The sequence below is a fragment of the Sardina pilchardus genome, chromosome 16 (genome assembly GCF_963854185.1).
Source record: "Sardina pilchardus chromosome 16, fSarPil1.1, whole genome shotgun sequence".
Lineage (NCBI taxonomy): Eukaryota > Metazoa > Chordata > Actinopteri > Clupeiformes > Clupeidae > Sardina > Sardina pilchardus.
The window spans coordinates 4,002,197-4,018,625 of record NC_085009.1 but is presented as its reverse complement, the minus strand read 5'-3'; the positions used below and the strand labels follow the sequence as shown (position 1 = coordinate 4,018,625).

Sequence of the window (16,429 nt, the reverse complement as noted above, 5' to 3'; positions counted from 1 at the left end):
GCATAAGTGACGTGGTGGCCGAGTGGTTAAGGCGATGGACTGCTAATCCATTGTGCTCTTCACGCGTGGGTTCGAATCCCATCCTCGTCGTTTGCATCCGCACAGCGGCTCTCCCTCTTTCCAATGTGACAGGGTCGTATTTTCTGACCTCTCACAATTGCTACTACGTTATCGGCAACCACAATGCCTTTCCGGTGGAAAACTTTCCAATAAAGCTGCCCCAGTGACGAGGTGGCCGAGTGGTTAAGGCGATGGACTGCTAATCCATTGTGCTCTGCACGCGTGGGTTCGAATCCCATCCTCATCGCTTGCATCTGCACAGGGGGTCTCCATCTTTCTATTGTGACAGTATTGTCAAGGGTTGTATTTTCTGACCTCTCACAACTGTGCCAACATAATCAGCAACCTCAACCAACACCTATCTGTTGGAAAACTTTCCAATGCAGCTGACCCAGTGACGAGGTGGCCGAGTGGTTAAGGCGATGGACTGCTAATCCATTGTGCTCTGCACGCGTGGGTTCGAATCCCATCCTCGTCGTTTGCATCCGCACAGCGGCTCTCCCTCTTTCCAATGTGACAGGGTCGTATTTTCTGACCTCTCACAATTGCTCCTACGTTATCGGCAACCACAATGCCTTTCCGGTGGAAAACTATCCAATAAAGCTGCCCCAGTGACGAGGTGGCCGAGTGGTTAAGGCGATGGACTGCTAATCCATTGTGCTCTGCACGCGTGGGTTCGAATCCCATCCTCGTCGTTTGCATCTGCACAGGGGGTCTCCCTCTTTCTATTGTGACAGTATTGTCAAGGGTTGTATTTTCTGACCTCTCACAACTGTGCCAACATAATCAGCAACCTCAACCAACACCTATCTCTTGGAAAACTTTCCAATGCAGCTGACCCAGTGACGAGTTGGCCGAGTGGTTAAGGCGATGGACTGCTAATCCATTGTGCTCTGCACGCGTGGGTTCTAATCCCATCCTCGTCGGGCACATCCGTAAGGAGGGTGTACTCTCCTTCCAAGATGAGAGTTTTGTCGGAGGGGATATTTTGGGCCTCACTTCATGAAAGTCACATGAGTTTCAGTTTTTCTGTCCTTGTTGGGAATTCTGACCTATTTTGTCGAAAAAAAATAGCCATGTGCATAAGTGACGAGGTGGCCGAGTGGTTAAGGCGATGGACTGCTAATCCATTGTGCTCTGCACGCGTGGGTTCGAATCCCATCCTCGTCGTTTTCATCCGCACAGCGGCTCTCCCTCTTTCCAATGTGACAGGGTCGTATTTTCTGACCTCTCACAATTGCTCCTACTTTATCGGCAACCACAATGCCTTTCCGGTGGAAAACTTTCCAATAAAGCTGCCCCAGTGACGAGGTGGCCGAGTGGTTAAGGCGATGGACTGCTAATCCATTGTGCTCTGCACGCGTGGGTTCGAATCCCATCCTCATCGCTTGCATCTGCACAGGGGGTCTCCATCTTTCTATTGTGACAGTATTGTCAAGGGTTGTATTTTCTGACCTCTCACAACTGTGCCAACATAATCAGCAACCTCAACCAACACCTATCTGTTGGAAAACTTTCCAATGCAGCTGACACAGTGACGAGGTGGCCGAGTGGTTAAGGCGATGGACTGCTAATCCATTGTGCTCTGCACGCGTGGGTTCGAATCCCATCCTCGTCGGGCACATCCGTAAGGAGGGTGTACTCTCCTTCTAAGATGAGAGTTTTGTCGGAGGGGATATTTTGGGCCTCACTTCATTAAAGTCACATGAGTTTCAGTTTTTCTGTCCTTGTTGGGAATTCTGACCTATTTTGTCGAAAAAAAATAGCCATGTGCATAAGTGACTAGGTGGCCGAGTGGTTAAGGCGATGGACTGCTAATCCATTGTGCTCTTCACGCGTGGGTTCGAATCCCATCCTCGTCGTTTGCATCCGCACAGCGGCTCTACCTCTTTCCAATGTGACAGGGTCGTATTTTCTGACCTCTCACAATTGCTACTACGTTATCGGCAACCACAATGCCTTTCCGGTGGAAAACTTTCCAATAAAGCTGCCCCAGTGACGAGGTGGCCGAGTGGTTAAGGCGATGGACTGCTAATCCATTGTGCTCTGCACGCGTGGGTTCGAATCCCATCCTCATCGCTTGCATCTGCACAGGGGGTCTCCATCTTTCTATTGTGACAGTATTGTCAAGGGTTGTATTTTCTGACCTCTCACAACTGTGCCAACATAATCAGCAACCTCAACCAACACCTATCTGTTGGAAAACTTTCCAATGCAGCTGACCCAGTGACGAGGTGGCCGAGTGGTTAAGGCGATGGACTGCTAATCCATTGTGCTCTGCACGCGAGGGTTCGAATCCCATCCTCGTCGTTTGCATCCGCACAGCGGCTCTCCCTCTTTCCAATGTGACAGGGTCGTATTTTCTGACCTCTCACAATTGCTCCTACGTTATCGGCAACCACAATGCCTTTCCGGTGGAAAACTATCCAATAAAGCTGCCCCAGTGACGAGGTGGCCGAGTGGTTAAGGCGATGGACTGCTAATCCATTGTGCTCTGCACGCGTGGGTTCGAATCCCATCCTCGTCGTTTGCATCTGCACAGGGGGTCTCCCTCTTTCTATTGTGACAGTATTGTCAAGGGTTGTATTTTCTGACCTCTCACAACTGTGCCAACATAATCAGCAACCTCAACCAACACCTATCTGTTGGAAAACTTTCCAATGCAGCTGACCCAGTGACGAGGTGGCCGAGTGGTTAAGGCGATGGACTGCTAATCCATTGTGCTCTGCACGCGTGGGTTCGAATCCCATCCTCGTCGGGCACATCCGTAAGGAGGGTGTACTCTCCTTCCAAGATGAGAGTTTTGTCGGAGGGGATATTTTGGGCCTCACTTCATGAAAGTCACATGAGTTTCAGTTTTTCTGTCCTTGTTGGGAATTCTGACCTATTTTGTCGAAAAAAAATAGCCATGTGCATAAGTGACGAGGTGGCCGAGTGGTTAAGGCGATGGACTGCTAATCCATTGTGCTCTGCACGCGTGGGTTCGAATCCCATCCTCGTCGTTTTCATCCGCACAGCGGCTCTCCCTCTTTCCAATGTGACAGGGTCGTATTTTCTGACCTCTCACAATTGCTCCTACTTTATCGGCAACCACAATGCCTTTCCGGTGGAAAACTTTCCAATAAAGCTGCCCCAGTGACGAGGTGGCCGAGTGGTTAAGGCGATGGACTGCTAATCCATTGTGCTCTGCACGCGTGGGTTCGAATCCCATCCTCATCGCTTGCATCTGCACAGGGGGTCTCCATCTTTCTATTGTGACAGTATTGTCAAGGGTTGTATTTTCTGACCTCTCACAACTGTGCCAACATAATCAGCAACCTCAACCAACACCTATCTGTTGGAAAACTTTCCAATGCAGCTGACCCAGTGACGAGGTGGCCGAGTGGTTAAGGCGATGGACTGCTAATCCATTGTGCTCTGCACGCGTGGGTTAGAATCCCATCCTCGTCGGGCACATCAGTAAGGAGGGTGTACTCTCCTTCCAAGATGAGAGTTTTGTCGGAGGGGATATTTTGGGCCTCACTTCATGAAAGTCACATGAGTTTCAGTTTTTCTGTCCTTGTTGGGAATTCTGACCTATTTTGTCGAAAAAAAATAGCCATGTGCATAAGTGACGAGGTGGCCGAGTGGTTAAGGCGATGGACTGCTAATCCATTGTGCTCTGCACGTGTGGGTTCGAATCCCATCCTCGTCGTTTGCATCCGCACAGCGGCTCTCCCTCTTTCCAATGTGACAGGGTCGTATTTTCTGACCTCTCACAATTGCTCCTACGTTATCGGCAACCACAATGCCTTTCCGGTGGAAAACTTTCCAATAAAGCTGCCCCAGTGACGAGGTGGCCGAGTGGTTAAGGCGATGGACCTCTAATCCATTGTGCTCTGCACGCGTGGGTTCGAATCCCATCCTCGTCGCTTGCATCTGCACAGGGGGTCTCCATCTTTCTATTGTGACAGTATTGTCAAGGGTTGTATTTTCTGACCTCTCACAACTGTGCCAACACAATCAGCAACCTCAACCAACACCTATCTGTTGGAAAACTTTCCAATGCAGCTGACACAGTGACGAGGTGGCCGAGTGGTTAAGGCGATGGACTGCTAATCCATTGTGCTCTGCACGCGTGGGTTCGAATCCCATCCTCGTCGGGCACATCCGTAAGGAGGGTGTACTCTCCTTCTAAGATGAGAGTTTTGTCGGAGGGGATATTTTGGGCCTCACTTCATGAAAGTCACATGAGTTTCAGTTTTTCTGTCCTTGTTGGGAATTCTGACCTATTTTGTCGAAAAAAAATAGCCATGGGCATAAGTGACTAGGTGGCCGAGTGGTTAAGGCGATGGACTGCTAATCCATTGTGCTCTTCACGCGTGGGTTCGAATCCCATCCTCGTCGTTTGCATCCGCACAGCGGCTCTACCTCTTTCCAATGTGACAGGGTCGTATTTTCTGACCTCTCACAATTGCTACTACGTTATCGGCAACCACAATGCCTTTCCGGTGGAAAACTTTCCAATAAAGCTGCCCCAGTGACGAGGTGGCCGAGTGGTTAAGGCGATGGACTGCTAATCCATTGTGCTCTGCACGCGTGGGTTCGAATCCCATCCTCATCGCTTGCATCTGCACAGGGGGTCTCCATCTTTCTATTGTGACAGTATTGTCAAGGGTTGTATTTTCTGACCTCTCACAACTGTGCCAACATAATCAGCAACCTCAACCAACACCTATCTGTTGGAAAACTTTCCAATGCAGCTGACCCAGTGACGAGGTGGCCGATTGGTTAAGGCGATGGACTGCTAATCCATTGTGCTCTGCACGCGTGGGTTCGAATCCCATCCTCGTCGTTTGCATCCGCACAGCGGCTCTCCCTCTTTCCAATGTGACAGGGTCGTATTTTCTGACCTCTCACAATTGCTCCTACGTTATCGGCAACCACAATGCCTTTCCGGTGGAAAACTATCCAATAAAGCTGCCCCAGTGACGAGGTGGCCGAGTGGTTAAGGCGATGGACTGCTAATCCATTGTGCTCTGCACGCGTGGGTTCGAATCCCATCCTCGTCGTTTGCATCTGCACAGGGGGTCTCCCTCTTTCTATTGTGACAGTATTGTCAAGGGTTGTATTTTCTGACCTCTCACAACTGTGCCAACATAATCAGCAACCTCAACCAACACCTATCTGTTGGAAAACTTTCCAATGCAGCTGACCCAGTGACGAGGTGGCCGAGTGGTTAAGGCGATGGACTGCTAATCCATTGTGCTCTGCACGCGTGGGTTCGAATCCCATCCTCGTCGGGCACATCCGTAAGGAGGGTGTACTCTCCTTCCAAGATGAGAGTTTTGTCGGAGGGGATATTTTGGGCCTCACTTCATGAAAGTCACATGAGTTTCAGTTTTTCTGTCCTTGTTGGGAATTCTGACCTATTTTGTCGAAAAAAAATAGCCATGTGCATAAGTGACGAGGTGGCCGAGTGGTTAAGGCGATGGACTGCTAATCCATTGTGCTCTGCACGCGTGGGTTCGAATCCCATCCTCGTCGTTTTCATCCGCACAGCGGCTCTCCCTCTTTCCAATGTGACAGGGTCGTATTTTCTGACCTCTCACAATTGCTCCTACTTTATCGGCAACCACAATGCCTTTCCGGTGGAAAACTTTCCAATAAAGCTGCCCCAGTGACGAGGTGGCCGAGTGGTTAAGGCGATGGACTGCTAATCCATTGTGCTCTGCACGCGTGGGTTCGAATCCCATCCTCATCGCTTGCATCTGCACAGGGGGTCTCCATCTTTCTATTGTGACAGTATTGTCAAGGGTTGTATTTTCTGACCTCTCACAACTGTGCCAACATAATCAGCAACCTCAACCAACACCTATCTGTTGGAAAACTTTCCAATGCAGCTGACCCAGTGACGAGGTGGCCGAGTGGTTAAGGCGATGGACTGCTAATCCATTGTGCTCTGCACGCGTGGGTTAGAATCCCATCCTCGTCGGGCACATCAGTAAGGAGGGTGTACTCTCCTTCCAATATGAGAGTTTTGTCGGAGGGGATATTTTGGGCCTCACTTCATGAAAGTCACAAGAGTTTCAGTTTTTCTGTCCTTGTTGGGAATTCTGACCTATTTTGTCGAAAAAAAATAGCCATGTGCATAAGTGACGAGGTGGCCGAGTGGTTAAGGCGATGGACTGCTAATCCATTGTGCTCTGCACATGTGGGTTCGAATCCCATCCTCGTCGTTTGCATCCGCACAGCGGCTCTCCCTCTTTCCAATGTGACAGGGTCGTATTTTCTGACCTCTCACAATTGCTCCTACGTTATCGGCAACCACAATGCCTTTCCGGTGGAAAACTTTCCAATAAAGCTGCCCCAGTGACGAGGTGGCCGAGTGGTTAAGGCGATGGACTGCTAATCCATTGTGCTCTGCACGCGTGGGTTCGAATCCCATCCTCGTCGCTTGCATCTGCACAGGGGGTCTCCATCTTTCTATTGTGACAGTATTGTCAAGGGTTGTATTTTCTGACCTCTCACAACTGTGCCAACACAATCAGCAACCTCAACCAACACCTATCTGTTGGAAAACTTTCCAATGCAGCTGACACAGTGACGAGGTGGCCGAGTGGTTAAGGCGATGGACTGCTAATCCATTGTGCTCTGCACGATTGGGTTCGAATCCCATCCTCGTCGGGCACATCCGTAAGGAGGGTGTACTCTCCTTCTAAGATGAGAGTTTTGTCGGAGGGGATATTTTGGGCCTCACTTCATGAAAGTCACATGAGTTTCAGTTTTTCTGTCCTTGTTGGGAATTCTGACCTATTTTGTCGAAAAAAAATAGCCATGTGCATAAGTGACGAGGTGGCCGAGTGGTTAAGGCGATGGACTGCTAATCCATTGTGCTCTTCACGCGTGAGTTCGAATCCCATCCTCGTCGTTTGCATCCGCACAGCGGCTCTCCCTCTTTCCAATGTGACAGGGTCGTATTTTCTGACCTCTCACAATTGCTCCTACGTTATCGGCAACCACAATGCCTTTCCGGTGGAAAACTTTCCAATAAAGCTGCCCCAGTGACGAGGTGGCCGAGTGGTTAAGGCGATGGACTGCTAATCCATTGTGCTCTGCACGCGTGGGTTCGAATCCCATCCTCGTCGCTTGCATCTGCACAGGGGGTCTCCATCTTTCTATTGTGACAGTATTGTCAAGGGTTGTATTTTCTGACCTCTCACAACTGTGCCAACACAATCAGCAACCTCAACCAACACCTATCTGTTGGAAAACTTTCCAATGCAGCTGACACAGTGACGAGGTGGCCGAGTGGTTAAGGCGATGGACTGCTAATCCATTGTGCTCTGCACGCGTGGGTTCGAATCCCATCCTCGTCGGGCACATCCGTAAGGAGGGTGTACTCTCCTTCTAAGATGAGAGTTTTGTCGGAGGGGATATTTTGGGCCTCACTTCATGAAAGTCACATGAGTTTCAGTTTTTCTGTCCTTGTTGGGAATTCTGACCTATTTTGTCGAAAAAAAATAGCCATGTGCATAAGTGACGTGGTGGCCGAGTGGTTAAGGCGATGGACTGCTAATCCATTGTGCTCTTCACGCGTGGGTTCGAATCCCATCCTCGTCGTTTGCATCCGCACAGCGGCTCTCCCTCTTTCCAATGTGACAGGGTCGTATTTTCTGACCTCTCACAATTGCTACTACGTTATCGGCAACCACAATGCCTTTCCGGTGGAAAACTTTCCAATAAAGCTGCCCCAGTGACGAGGTGGCCGAGTGGTTAAGGCGATGGACTGCTAATCCATTGTGCTCTGCACGCGTGGGTTCGAATCCCATCCTCATCGCTTGCATCTGCACAGGGGGTCTCCATCTTTCTATTGTGACAGTATTGTCAAGGGTTGTATTTTCTGACCTCTCACAACTGTGCCAACATAATCAGCAACCTCAACCAACACCTATCTGTTGGAAAACTTTCCAATGCAGCTGACCCAGTGACGAGGTGGCCGAGTGGTTAAGGCGATGGACTGCTAATCCATTGTGCTCTGCACGCGTGGGTTCGAATCCCATCCTCGTCGTTTGCATCCGCACAGCGGCTCTCCCTCTTTCCAATGTGACAGGGTCGTATTTTCTGACCTCTCACAATTGCTCCTACGTTATCGGCAACCACAATGCCTTTCCGGTGGAAAACTATCCAATAAAGCTGCCCCAGTGACGAGGTGGCCGAGTGGTTAAGGCGATGGACTGCTAATCCATTGTGCTCTGCACGCGTGGGTTCGAATCCCATCCTCGTCGTTTGCATCTGCACAGGGGGTCTCCCTCTTTCTATTGTGACAGTATTGTCAAGGGTTGTATTTTCTGACCTCTCACAACTGTGCCAACATAATCAGCAACCTCAACCAACACCTATCTCTTGGAAAACTTTCCAATGCAGCTGACCCAGTGACGAGGTGGCCGAGTGGTTAAGGCGATGGACTGCTAATCCATTGTGCTCTGCACGCGTGGGTTCGAATCCCATCCTCGTCGGGCACATCCGTAAGGAGGGTGTACTCTCCTTCCAAGATGAGAGTTTTGTCGGAGGGGATATTTTGGGCCTCACTTCATGAAAGTCACATGAGTTTCAGTTTTTCTGTCCTTGTTGGGAATTCTGACCTATTTTGTCGAAAAAAAATAGCCATGTGCATAAGTGACGAGGTGGCCGAGTGGTTAAGGCGATGGACTGCTAATCCATTGTGCTCTGCACGCGTGGGTTCGAATCCCATCCTCGTCGTTTTCATCCGCACAGCGGCTCTCCCTCTTTCCAATGTGACAGGGTCGTATTTTCTGACCTCTCACAATTGCTCCTACTTTATCGGCAACCACAATGCCTTTCCGGTGGAAAACTTTCCAATAAAGCTGCCCCAGTGACGAGGTGGCCGAGTGGTTAAGGCGATGGACTGCTAATCCATTGTGCTCTGCACGCGTGGGTTCGAATCCCATCCTCATCGCTTGCATCTGCACAGGGGGTCTCCATCTTTCTATTGTGACAGTATTGTCAAGGGTTGTATTTTCTGACCTCTCACAACTGTGCCAACATAATCAGCAACCTCAACCAACACCTATCTGTTGGAAAACTTTCCAATGCAGCTGACCCAGTGACGAGGTGGCCGAGTGGTTAAGGCGATGGACTGCTAATCCATTGTGCTCTGCACGCGTGGGTTAGAATCCCATCCTCGTCGGGCACATCAGTAAGGAGGGTGTACTCTCCTTCCAAGATGAGAGTTTTGTCGGAGGGGATATTTTGGGCCTCACTTCATGAAAGTCACATGAGTTTCAGTTTTTCTGTCCTTGTTGGGAATTCTGACCTATTTTGTCGAAAAAAAATAGCCATGTGCATAAGTGACGAGGTGGCCGAGTGGTTAAGGCGATGGACTGCTAATCCATTGTGCTCTGCACGCGTGGGTTCGAATCCCATCCTCGTCGTTTGCATCCGCACAGCGGCTCTCCCTCTTTCCAATGTGACAGGGTCGTATTTTCTGACCTCTCACAATTGCTCCTACGTTATCGGCAACCACAATGCCTTTCCGGTGGAAAACTTTCCAATAAAGCTGCCCCAGTGACGAGGTGGCCGAGTGGTTAAGGCGATGGACTGCTAATCCATTGTGCTCTGCACGCGTGGGTTCGAATCCCATCCTCATCGCTTGCATCTGCACAGGGGGTCTCCATCTTTCTATTGTGACAGTATTGTCAAGGGTTGTATTTTCTGACCTCTCACAACTGTGCCAACATAATCAGCAACCTCAACCAACACCTATCTGTTGGAAAACTTTCCAATGCAGCTGACCCAGTGACGAGGTGGCCGAGTGGTTAAGGCGATGGACTGCTAATCCATTGTGCTCTGCACGCGTGGGTTCGAATCCCATCCTCGTCGGGCACATCCGTAAGGAGGGTGTACTCTCCTTCTAAGATGAGAGTTTTGTCGGAGGGGATATTTTGGGCCTCACTTCATGAAAGTCACATGAGTTTCAGTTTTTCTGTCCTTGTTGGGAATTCTGACCTATTTTGTCGAAAAAAAATAGCCATGTGCATAAGTGACGTGGTGGCCGAGTGGTTAAGGCGATGGACTGCTAATCCATTGTGCTCTTCACGCGTGGGTTCGAATCCCATCCTCGTCGTTTGCATCCGCACAGCGGCTCTCCCTCTTTCCAATGTGACAGGGTCGTATTTTCTGACCTCTCACAATTGCTACTACGTTATCGGCAACCACAATGCCTTTCCGGTGGAAAACTTTCCAATAAAGCTGCCCCAGTGACGAGGTGGCCGAGTGGTTAAGGCGATGGACTGCTAATCCATTGTGCTCTGCACGCGTGGGTTCGAATCCCATCCTCATCGCTTGCATCTGCACAGGGGGTCTCCATCTTTCTATTGTGACAGTATTGTCAAGGGTTGTATTTTCTGACCTCTCACAACTGTGCCAACATAATCAGCAACCTCAACCAACACCTATCTGTTGGAAAACTTTCCAATGCAGCTGACCCAGTGACGAGGTGGCCGAGTGGTTAAGGCGATGGACTGCTAATCCATTGTGCTCTGCACGCGTGGGTTCGAATCCCATCCTCGTCGTTTGCATCCGCACAGCGGCTCTCCCTCTTTCCAATGTGACAGGGTCGTATTTTCTGACCTCTCACAATTGCTCCTACGTTATCGGCAACCACAATGCCTTTCCGGTGGAAAACTATCCAATAAAGCTGCCCCAGTGACGAGGTGGCCGAGTGGTTAAGGCGATGGACTGCTAATCCATTGTGCTCTGCACGCGTGGGTTCGAATCCCATCCTCGTCGTTTGCATCTGCACAGGGGGTCTCCCTCTTTCTATTGTGACAGTATTGTCAAGGGTTGTATTTTCTGACCTCTCACAACTGTGCCAACATAATCAGCAACCTCAACCAACACCTATCTCTTGGAAAACTTTCCAATGCAGCTGACCCAGTGACGAGTTGGCCGAGTGGTTAAGGCGATGGACTGCTAATCCATTGTGCTCTGCACGCGTGGGTTCGAATCCCATCCTCGTCGGGCACATCCGTAAGGAGGGTGTACTCTCCTTCCAAGATGAGAGTTTTGTCGGAGGGGATATTTTGGGCCTCACTTCATGAAAGTCACATGAGTTTCAGTTTTTCTGTCCTTGTTGGGAATTCTGACCTATTTTGTCGAAAAAAAATAGCCATGTGCATAAGTGACGAGGTGGCCGAGTGGTTAAGGCGATGGACTGCTAATCCATTGTGCTCTGCACGCGTGGGTTCGAATCCCATCCTCGTCGTTTTCATCCGCACAGCGGCTCTCCCTCTTTCCAATGTGACAGGGTCGTATTTTCTGACCTCTCACAATTGCTCCTACTTTATCGGCAACCACAATGCCTTTCCGGTGGAAAACTTTCCAATAAAGCTGCCCCAGTGACGAGGTGGCCGAGTGGTTAAGGCGATGGACTGCTAATCCATTGTGCTCTGCACGCGTGGGTTCGAATCCCATCCTCATCGCTTGCATCTGCACAGGGGGTCTCCATCTTTCTATTGTGACAGTATTGTCAAGGGTTGTATTTTCTGACCTCTCACAACTGTGCCAACATAATCAGCAACCTCAACCAACACCTATCTGTTGGAAAACTTTCCAATGCAGCTGACCCAGTGACGAGGTGGCCGAGTGGTTAAGGCGATGGACTGCTAATCCATTGTGCTCTGCACGCGTGGGTTAGAATCCCATCCTCGTCGGGCACATCAGTAAGGAGGGTGTACTCTCCTTCCAAGATGAGAGTTTTGTCGGAGGGGATATTTTGGGCCTCACTTCATGAAAGTCACATGAGTTTCAGTTTTTCTGTCCTTGTTGGGAATTCTGACCTATTTTGTCGAAAAAAAATAGCCATGTGCATAAGTGACGAGGTGGCCGAGTGGTTAAGGCGATGGACTGCTAATCCATTGTGCTCTGCACGCGTGGGTTCGAATCCCATCCTCGTCGTTTGCATCCGCACAGCGGCTCTCCCTCTTTCCAATGTGACAGGGTCGTATTTTCTGACCTCTCACAATTGCTCCTACGTTATCGGCAACCACAATGCCTTTCCGGTGGAAAACTTTCCAATAAAGCTGCCCCAGTGACGAGGTGGCCGAGTGGTTAAGGCGATGGACTGCTAATCCATTGTGCTCTGCACGCGTGGGTTCGAATCCCATCCTCATCGCTTGCATCTGCACAGGGGGTCTCCATCTTTCTATTGTGACAGTATTGTCAAGGGTTGTATTTTCTGACCTCTCACAACTGTGCCAACATAATCAGCAACCTCAACCAACACCTATCTGTTGGAAAACTTTCCAATGCAGCTGACCCAGTGACGAGGTGGCCGAGTGGTTAAGGCGATGGACTGCTAATCCATTGTGCTCTGCACGCGTGGGTTCGAATCCCATCCTCGTCGGGCACATCCGTAAGGAGGGTGTACTCTCCTTCTAAGATGAGAGTTTTGTCGGAGGGGATATTTTGGGCCTCACTTCATGAAAGTCACATGAGTTTCAGTTTTTCTGTCCTTGTTGGGAATTCTGACCTATTTTGTCGAAAAAAAATAGCCATGTGCATAAGTGACGAGGTGGCCGAGTGGTTAAGGCGATGGACTGCTAATCCATTGTGCTCTTCACGCGTGGGTTCGAATCCCATCCTCGTCGTTTGCATCCGCACAGCGGCTCTCCCTCTTTCCAATGTGACAGGGTCGTATTTTCTGACCTCTCACAATTGCTCCTACGTTATCGGCAACCACAATGCCTTTCCGGTGGAAAACTTTCCAATAAAGCTGCCCCAGTGACGAGGTGGCCGAGTGGTTAAGGCGATGGACTGCTAATCCATTGTGCTCTGCACGCGTGGGTTCGAATCCCATCCTCGTCGCTTGCATCTGCACAGGGGGTCTCCATCTTTCTATTGTGACAGTATTGTCAAGGGTTGTATTTTCTGACCTCTCACAACTGTGCCAACACAATCAGCAACCTCAACCAACACCTATCTGTTGGAAAACTTTCCAATGCAGCTGACACAGTGACGAGGTGGCCGAGTGGTTAAGGCGATGGACTGCTAATCCATTGTGCTCTGCACGCGTGGGTTCGAATCCCATCCTCATCGGGCACATCCGTAAGGAGGGTGTACTCTCCTTCTAAGATGAGAGTTTTGTCGGAGGGGATATTTTGGGCCTCACTTCATGAAAGTCACATGAGTTTCAGTTTTTCTGTCCTTGTTGGGAATTCTGACCTATTTTGTCGAAAAAAAATAGCCATGTGCATAAGTGACGAGGTGGCCGAGTGGTTAAGGCGATGGACTGCTAATCCATTGTGCTCTTCACGCGTGGGTTCGAATCCCATCCTCGTCGTTTGCATCCGCACAGCGGCTCTCCCTCTTTCCAATGTGACAGGGTCGTATTTTCTGACCTCTCACAATTGCTCCTACGTTATCGGCAACCACAATGCCTTTCCGGTGGAAAACTTTCCAATAAAGCTGCCCCAGTGACGAGGTGGCCGAGTGGTTAAGGCGATGGACTGCTAATCCATTGTGCTCTGCACGCGTGGGTTCGAATCCCATCCTCATCGCTTGCATCTGCACAGGGGGTCTCCATCTTTCTATTGTGACAGTATTGTCAAGGGTTGTATTTTCTGACCTCTCACAACTGTGCCAACATAATCAGCAACCTCAACCAACACCTATCTGTTGGAAAACTTTCCAATGCAGCTGACCCAGTGACGAGGTGGCCGAGTGGTTAAGGCGATGGACTGCTAATCCATTGTGCTCTGCACGCGTGGGTTCGAATCCCATCCTCGTCGTTTGCATCCGCACAGCGGCTCTCCCTCTTTCCAATGTGACAGGGTCGTATTTTCTGACCTCTCACAATTGCTCCTACGTTATCGGCAACCACAATGCCTTTCCGGTGGAAAACTATCCAATAAAGCTGCCCCAGTGACGAGGTGGCCGAGTGGTTAAGGCGATGGACTGCTAATCCATTGTGCTCTGCACGCGTGGGTTCGAATCCCATCCTCGTCGTTTGCATCTGCACAGGGGGTCTCCCTCTTTCTATTGTGACAGTATTGTCAAGGGTTGTATTTTCTGACCTCTCACAACTGTGCCAACATAATCAGCAACCTCAACCAACACCTATCTCTTGGAAAACTTTCCAATGCAGCTGACCCAGTGACGAGGTGGCCGAGTGGTTAAGGCGATGGACTGCTAATCCATTGTGCTCTGCACGCGTGGGTTCGAATCCCATCCTCGTCGGGCACATCCGTAAGGAGGGTGTACTCTCCTTCCAAGATGAGAGTTTTGTCGGAGGGGATATTTTGGGCCTCACTTCATGAAAGTCACATGAGTTTCAGTTTTTCTGTCCTTGTTGGGAATTCTGACCTATTTTGTCGAAAAAAAATAGCCATGTGCATAAGTGACGAGGTGGCCGAGTGGTTAAGGCGATGGACTGCTAATCCATTGTGCTCTGCACGCGTGGGTTCGAATCCCATCCTCGTCGTTTTCATCCGCACAGCGGCTCTCCCTCTTTCCAATGTGACAGGGTCGTATTTTCTGACCTCTCACAATTGCTCCTACTTTATCGGCAACCACAATGCCTTTCCGGTGGAAAACTTTCCAATAAAGCTGCCCCAGTGACGAGGTGGCCGAGTGGTTAAGGCGATGGACTGCTAATCCATTGTGCTCTGCACGCGTGGGTTCGAATCCCATCCTCATCGCTTGCATCTGCACAGGGGGTCTCCATCTTTCTATTGTGACAGTATTGTCAAGGGTTGTATTTTCTGACCTCTCACAACTGTGCCAACATAATCAGCAACCTCAACCAACACCTATCTGTTGGAAAACTTTCCAATGCAGCTGACCCAGTGACGAGGTGGCCGAGTGGTTAAGGCGATGGACTGCTAATCCATTGTGCTCTGCACGCGTGGGTTAGAATCCCATCCTCGTCGGGCACATCAGTAAGGAGGGTGTACTCTCCTTCCAAGATGAGAGTTTTGTCGGAGGGGATATTTTGGGCCTCACTTCATGAAAGTCACATGAGTTTCAGTTTTTCTGTCCTTGTTGGGAATTCTGACCTATTTTGTCGAAAAAAAATAGCCATGTGCATAAGTGACGAGGTGGCCGAGTGGTTAAGGCGATGGACTGCTAATCCATTGTGCTCTGCACGCGTGGGTTCGAATCCCATCCTCGTCGTTTGCATCCGCACAGCGGCTCTCCCTCTTTCCAATGTGACAGGGTCGTATTTTCTGACCTCTCACAATTGCTCCTACGTTATCGGCAACCACAATGCCTTTCCGGTGGAAAACTTTCCAATAAAGCTGCCCCAGTGACGAGGTGGCCGAGTGGTTAAGGCGATGGACTGCTAATCCATTGTGCTCTGCACGCGTGGGTTCGAATCCCATCCTCATCGCTTGCATCTGCACAGGGGGTCTCCATCTTTCTATTGTGACAGTATTGTCAAGGGTTGTATTTTCTGACCTCTCACAACTGTGCCAACATAATCAGCAACCTCAACCAACACCTATCTGTTGGAAAACTTTCCAATGCAGCTGACCCAGTGACGAGGTGGCCGAGTGGTTAAGGCGATGGACTGCTAATCCATTGTGCTCTGCACGCGTGGGTTCGAATCCCATCCTCGTCGGGCACATCCGTAAGGAGGGTGTACTCTCCTTCTAAGATGAGAGTTTTGTCGGAGGGGATATTTTGGGCCTCACTTCATGAAAGTCACATGAGTTTCAGTTTTTCTGTCCTTGTTGGGAATTCTGACCTATTTTGTCGAAAAAAAATAGCCATGTGCATAAGTGACGAGGTGGCCGAGTGGTTAAGGCGATGGACTGCTAATCCATTGTGCTCTTCACGCGTGGGTTCGAATCCCATCCTCGTCGTTTGCATCCGCACAGCGGCTCTCCCTCTTTCCAATGTGACAGGGTCGTATTTTCTGACCTCTCACAATTGCTCCTACGTTATCGGCAACCACAATGCCTTTCCGGTGGAAAACTTTCCAATAAAGCTGCCCCAGTGACGAGGTGGCCGAGTGGTTAAGGCGATGGACTGCTAATCCATTGTGCTCTGCACGCGTGGGTTCGAATCCCATCCTCGTCGCTTGCATCTGCACAGGGGGTCTCCATCTTTCTATTGTGACAGTATTGTCAAGGGTTGTATTTTCTGACCTCTCACAACTGTGCCAACACAATCAGCAACCTCAACCAACACCTATCTGTTGGAAAACTTTCCAATGCAGCTGACACAGTGACGAGGTGGCCGAGTGGTTAAGGCGATGGACTGCTAATCCATTGTGCTCTGCACGCGTGGGTTCGAATCCCATCCTCATCGGGCACATCCGTAAGGAGGGTGTACTCTCCTTCTAAGATGAGAGTTTTGTCGGAGG

General features: G+C 49.9%; 35 non-coding genes across 35 annotated transcripts; all 35 read left to right on the top strand.

The window, feature by feature from the left end:
* The first annotated feature begins 456 nt into the window (after nt 1-456).
* trnas-gcu (transfer RNA serine (anticodon GCU)) lies at nt 457-538 on the top strand. Its single transcript has one exon. It is a non-coding gene; the product is annotated as a tRNA-Ser (tRNA).
* Nucleotides 539-673: 135 nt separating this feature from the next.
* On the top strand, nt 674-755 carry trnas-gcu (transfer RNA serine (anticodon GCU)). The gene has a single exon. It is a non-coding gene; the product is annotated as a tRNA-Ser (tRNA).
* Nucleotides 756-1,148: 393 nt separating this feature from the next.
* Nucleotides 1,149-1,230, top strand: trnas-gcu (transfer RNA serine (anticodon GCU)). The gene has a single exon. It is a non-coding gene; the product is annotated as a tRNA-Ser (tRNA).
* Nucleotides 1,231-1,596: 366 nt separating this feature from the next.
* On the top strand, nt 1,597-1,678 carry trnas-gcu (transfer RNA serine (anticodon GCU)). Its single transcript has one exon. It is a non-coding gene; the product is annotated as a tRNA-Ser (tRNA).
* Nucleotides 1,679-2,505: 827 nt separating this feature from the next.
* On the top strand, nt 2,506-2,587 carry trnas-gcu (transfer RNA serine (anticodon GCU)). Its single transcript has one exon. It is a non-coding gene; the product is annotated as a tRNA-Ser (tRNA).
* Nucleotides 2,588-2,736: 149 nt separating this feature from the next.
* trnas-gcu (transfer RNA serine (anticodon GCU)) lies at nt 2,737-2,818 on the top strand. Its single transcript has one exon. It is a non-coding gene; the product is annotated as a tRNA-Ser (tRNA).
* A 162-nt stretch (nt 2,819-2,980) lies between these two features.
* Nucleotides 2,981-3,062, top strand: trnas-gcu (transfer RNA serine (anticodon GCU)). The gene has a single exon. It is a non-coding gene; the product is annotated as a tRNA-Ser (tRNA).
* A 610-nt stretch (nt 3,063-3,672) lies between these two features.
* On the top strand, nt 3,673-3,754 carry trnas-gcu (transfer RNA serine (anticodon GCU)). The gene has a single exon. It is a non-coding gene; the product is annotated as a tRNA-Ser (tRNA).
* A 135-nt stretch (nt 3,755-3,889) lies between these two features.
* trnar-ucu (transfer RNA arginine (anticodon UCU)) lies at nt 3,890-3,971 on the top strand. The gene has a single exon. It is a non-coding gene; the product is annotated as a tRNA-Arg (tRNA).
* A 149-nt stretch (nt 3,972-4,120) lies between these two features.
* Nucleotides 4,121-4,202, top strand: trnas-gcu (transfer RNA serine (anticodon GCU)). Its single transcript has one exon. It is a non-coding gene; the product is annotated as a tRNA-Ser (tRNA).
* Nucleotides 4,203-5,029: 827 nt separating this feature from the next.
* trnas-gcu (transfer RNA serine (anticodon GCU)) lies at nt 5,030-5,111 on the top strand. Its single transcript has one exon. It is a non-coding gene; the product is annotated as a tRNA-Ser (tRNA).
* Nucleotides 5,112-5,260: 149 nt separating this feature from the next.
* On the top strand, nt 5,261-5,342 carry trnas-gcu (transfer RNA serine (anticodon GCU)). Its single transcript has one exon. It is a non-coding gene; the product is annotated as a tRNA-Ser (tRNA).
* A 162-nt stretch (nt 5,343-5,504) lies between these two features.
* Nucleotides 5,505-5,586, top strand: trnas-gcu (transfer RNA serine (anticodon GCU)). Its single transcript has one exon. It is a non-coding gene; the product is annotated as a tRNA-Ser (tRNA).
* Nucleotides 5,587-6,413: 827 nt separating this feature from the next.
* trnas-gcu (transfer RNA serine (anticodon GCU)) lies at nt 6,414-6,495 on the top strand. The gene has a single exon. It is a non-coding gene; the product is annotated as a tRNA-Ser (tRNA).
* A 610-nt stretch (nt 6,496-7,105) lies between these two features.
* On the top strand, nt 7,106-7,187 carry trnas-gcu (transfer RNA serine (anticodon GCU)). The gene has a single exon. It is a non-coding gene; the product is annotated as a tRNA-Ser (tRNA).
* Nucleotides 7,188-7,336: 149 nt separating this feature from the next.
* trnas-gcu (transfer RNA serine (anticodon GCU)) lies at nt 7,337-7,418 on the top strand. The gene has a single exon. It is a non-coding gene; the product is annotated as a tRNA-Ser (tRNA).
* A 610-nt stretch (nt 7,419-8,028) lies between these two features.
* On the top strand, nt 8,029-8,110 carry trnas-gcu (transfer RNA serine (anticodon GCU)). Its single transcript has one exon. It is a non-coding gene; the product is annotated as a tRNA-Ser (tRNA).
* Nucleotides 8,111-8,245: 135 nt separating this feature from the next.
* On the top strand, nt 8,246-8,327 carry trnas-gcu (transfer RNA serine (anticodon GCU)). The gene has a single exon. It is a non-coding gene; the product is annotated as a tRNA-Ser (tRNA).
* Nucleotides 8,328-8,476: 149 nt separating this feature from the next.
* Nucleotides 8,477-8,558, top strand: trnas-gcu (transfer RNA serine (anticodon GCU)). The gene has a single exon. It is a non-coding gene; the product is annotated as a tRNA-Ser (tRNA).
* Nucleotides 8,559-8,720: 162 nt separating this feature from the next.
* trnas-gcu (transfer RNA serine (anticodon GCU)) lies at nt 8,721-8,802 on the top strand. Its single transcript has one exon. It is a non-coding gene; the product is annotated as a tRNA-Ser (tRNA).
* A 610-nt stretch (nt 8,803-9,412) lies between these two features.
* Nucleotides 9,413-9,494, top strand: trnas-gcu (transfer RNA serine (anticodon GCU)). The gene has a single exon. It is a non-coding gene; the product is annotated as a tRNA-Ser (tRNA).
* Nucleotides 9,495-9,860: 366 nt separating this feature from the next.
* Nucleotides 9,861-9,942, top strand: trnas-gcu (transfer RNA serine (anticodon GCU)). Its single transcript has one exon. It is a non-coding gene; the product is annotated as a tRNA-Ser (tRNA).
* Nucleotides 9,943-10,552: 610 nt separating this feature from the next.
* On the top strand, nt 10,553-10,634 carry trnas-gcu (transfer RNA serine (anticodon GCU)). Its single transcript has one exon. It is a non-coding gene; the product is annotated as a tRNA-Ser (tRNA).
* A 135-nt stretch (nt 10,635-10,769) lies between these two features.
* Nucleotides 10,770-10,851, top strand: trnas-gcu (transfer RNA serine (anticodon GCU)). Its single transcript has one exon. It is a non-coding gene; the product is annotated as a tRNA-Ser (tRNA).
* A 393-nt stretch (nt 10,852-11,244) lies between these two features.
* On the top strand, nt 11,245-11,326 carry trnas-gcu (transfer RNA serine (anticodon GCU)). Its single transcript has one exon. It is a non-coding gene; the product is annotated as a tRNA-Ser (tRNA).
* A 610-nt stretch (nt 11,327-11,936) lies between these two features.
* Nucleotides 11,937-12,018, top strand: trnas-gcu (transfer RNA serine (anticodon GCU)). Its single transcript has one exon. It is a non-coding gene; the product is annotated as a tRNA-Ser (tRNA).
* Nucleotides 12,019-12,384: 366 nt separating this feature from the next.
* On the top strand, nt 12,385-12,466 carry trnas-gcu (transfer RNA serine (anticodon GCU)). Its single transcript has one exon. It is a non-coding gene; the product is annotated as a tRNA-Ser (tRNA).
* A 379-nt stretch (nt 12,467-12,845) lies between these two features.
* trnas-gcu (transfer RNA serine (anticodon GCU)) lies at nt 12,846-12,927 on the top strand. The gene has a single exon. It is a non-coding gene; the product is annotated as a tRNA-Ser (tRNA).
* An 841-nt stretch (nt 12,928-13,768) lies between these two features.
* trnas-gcu (transfer RNA serine (anticodon GCU)) lies at nt 13,769-13,850 on the top strand. Its single transcript has one exon. It is a non-coding gene; the product is annotated as a tRNA-Ser (tRNA).
* Nucleotides 13,851-13,985: 135 nt separating this feature from the next.
* Nucleotides 13,986-14,067, top strand: trnas-gcu (transfer RNA serine (anticodon GCU)). Its single transcript has one exon. It is a non-coding gene; the product is annotated as a tRNA-Ser (tRNA).
* A 149-nt stretch (nt 14,068-14,216) lies between these two features.
* trnas-gcu (transfer RNA serine (anticodon GCU)) lies at nt 14,217-14,298 on the top strand. The gene has a single exon. It is a non-coding gene; the product is annotated as a tRNA-Ser (tRNA).
* A 162-nt stretch (nt 14,299-14,460) lies between these two features.
* Nucleotides 14,461-14,542, top strand: trnas-gcu (transfer RNA serine (anticodon GCU)). The gene has a single exon. It is a non-coding gene; the product is annotated as a tRNA-Ser (tRNA).
* A 610-nt stretch (nt 14,543-15,152) lies between these two features.
* trnas-gcu (transfer RNA serine (anticodon GCU)) lies at nt 15,153-15,234 on the top strand. Its single transcript has one exon. It is a non-coding gene; the product is annotated as a tRNA-Ser (tRNA).
* A 366-nt stretch (nt 15,235-15,600) lies between these two features.
* trnas-gcu (transfer RNA serine (anticodon GCU)) lies at nt 15,601-15,682 on the top strand. The gene has a single exon. It is a non-coding gene; the product is annotated as a tRNA-Ser (tRNA).
* A 379-nt stretch (nt 15,683-16,061) lies between these two features.
* Nucleotides 16,062-16,143, top strand: trnas-gcu (transfer RNA serine (anticodon GCU)). Its single transcript has one exon. It is a non-coding gene; the product is annotated as a tRNA-Ser (tRNA).
* The last annotated feature ends 286 nt before the right edge of the window (nt 16,144-16,429 follow it).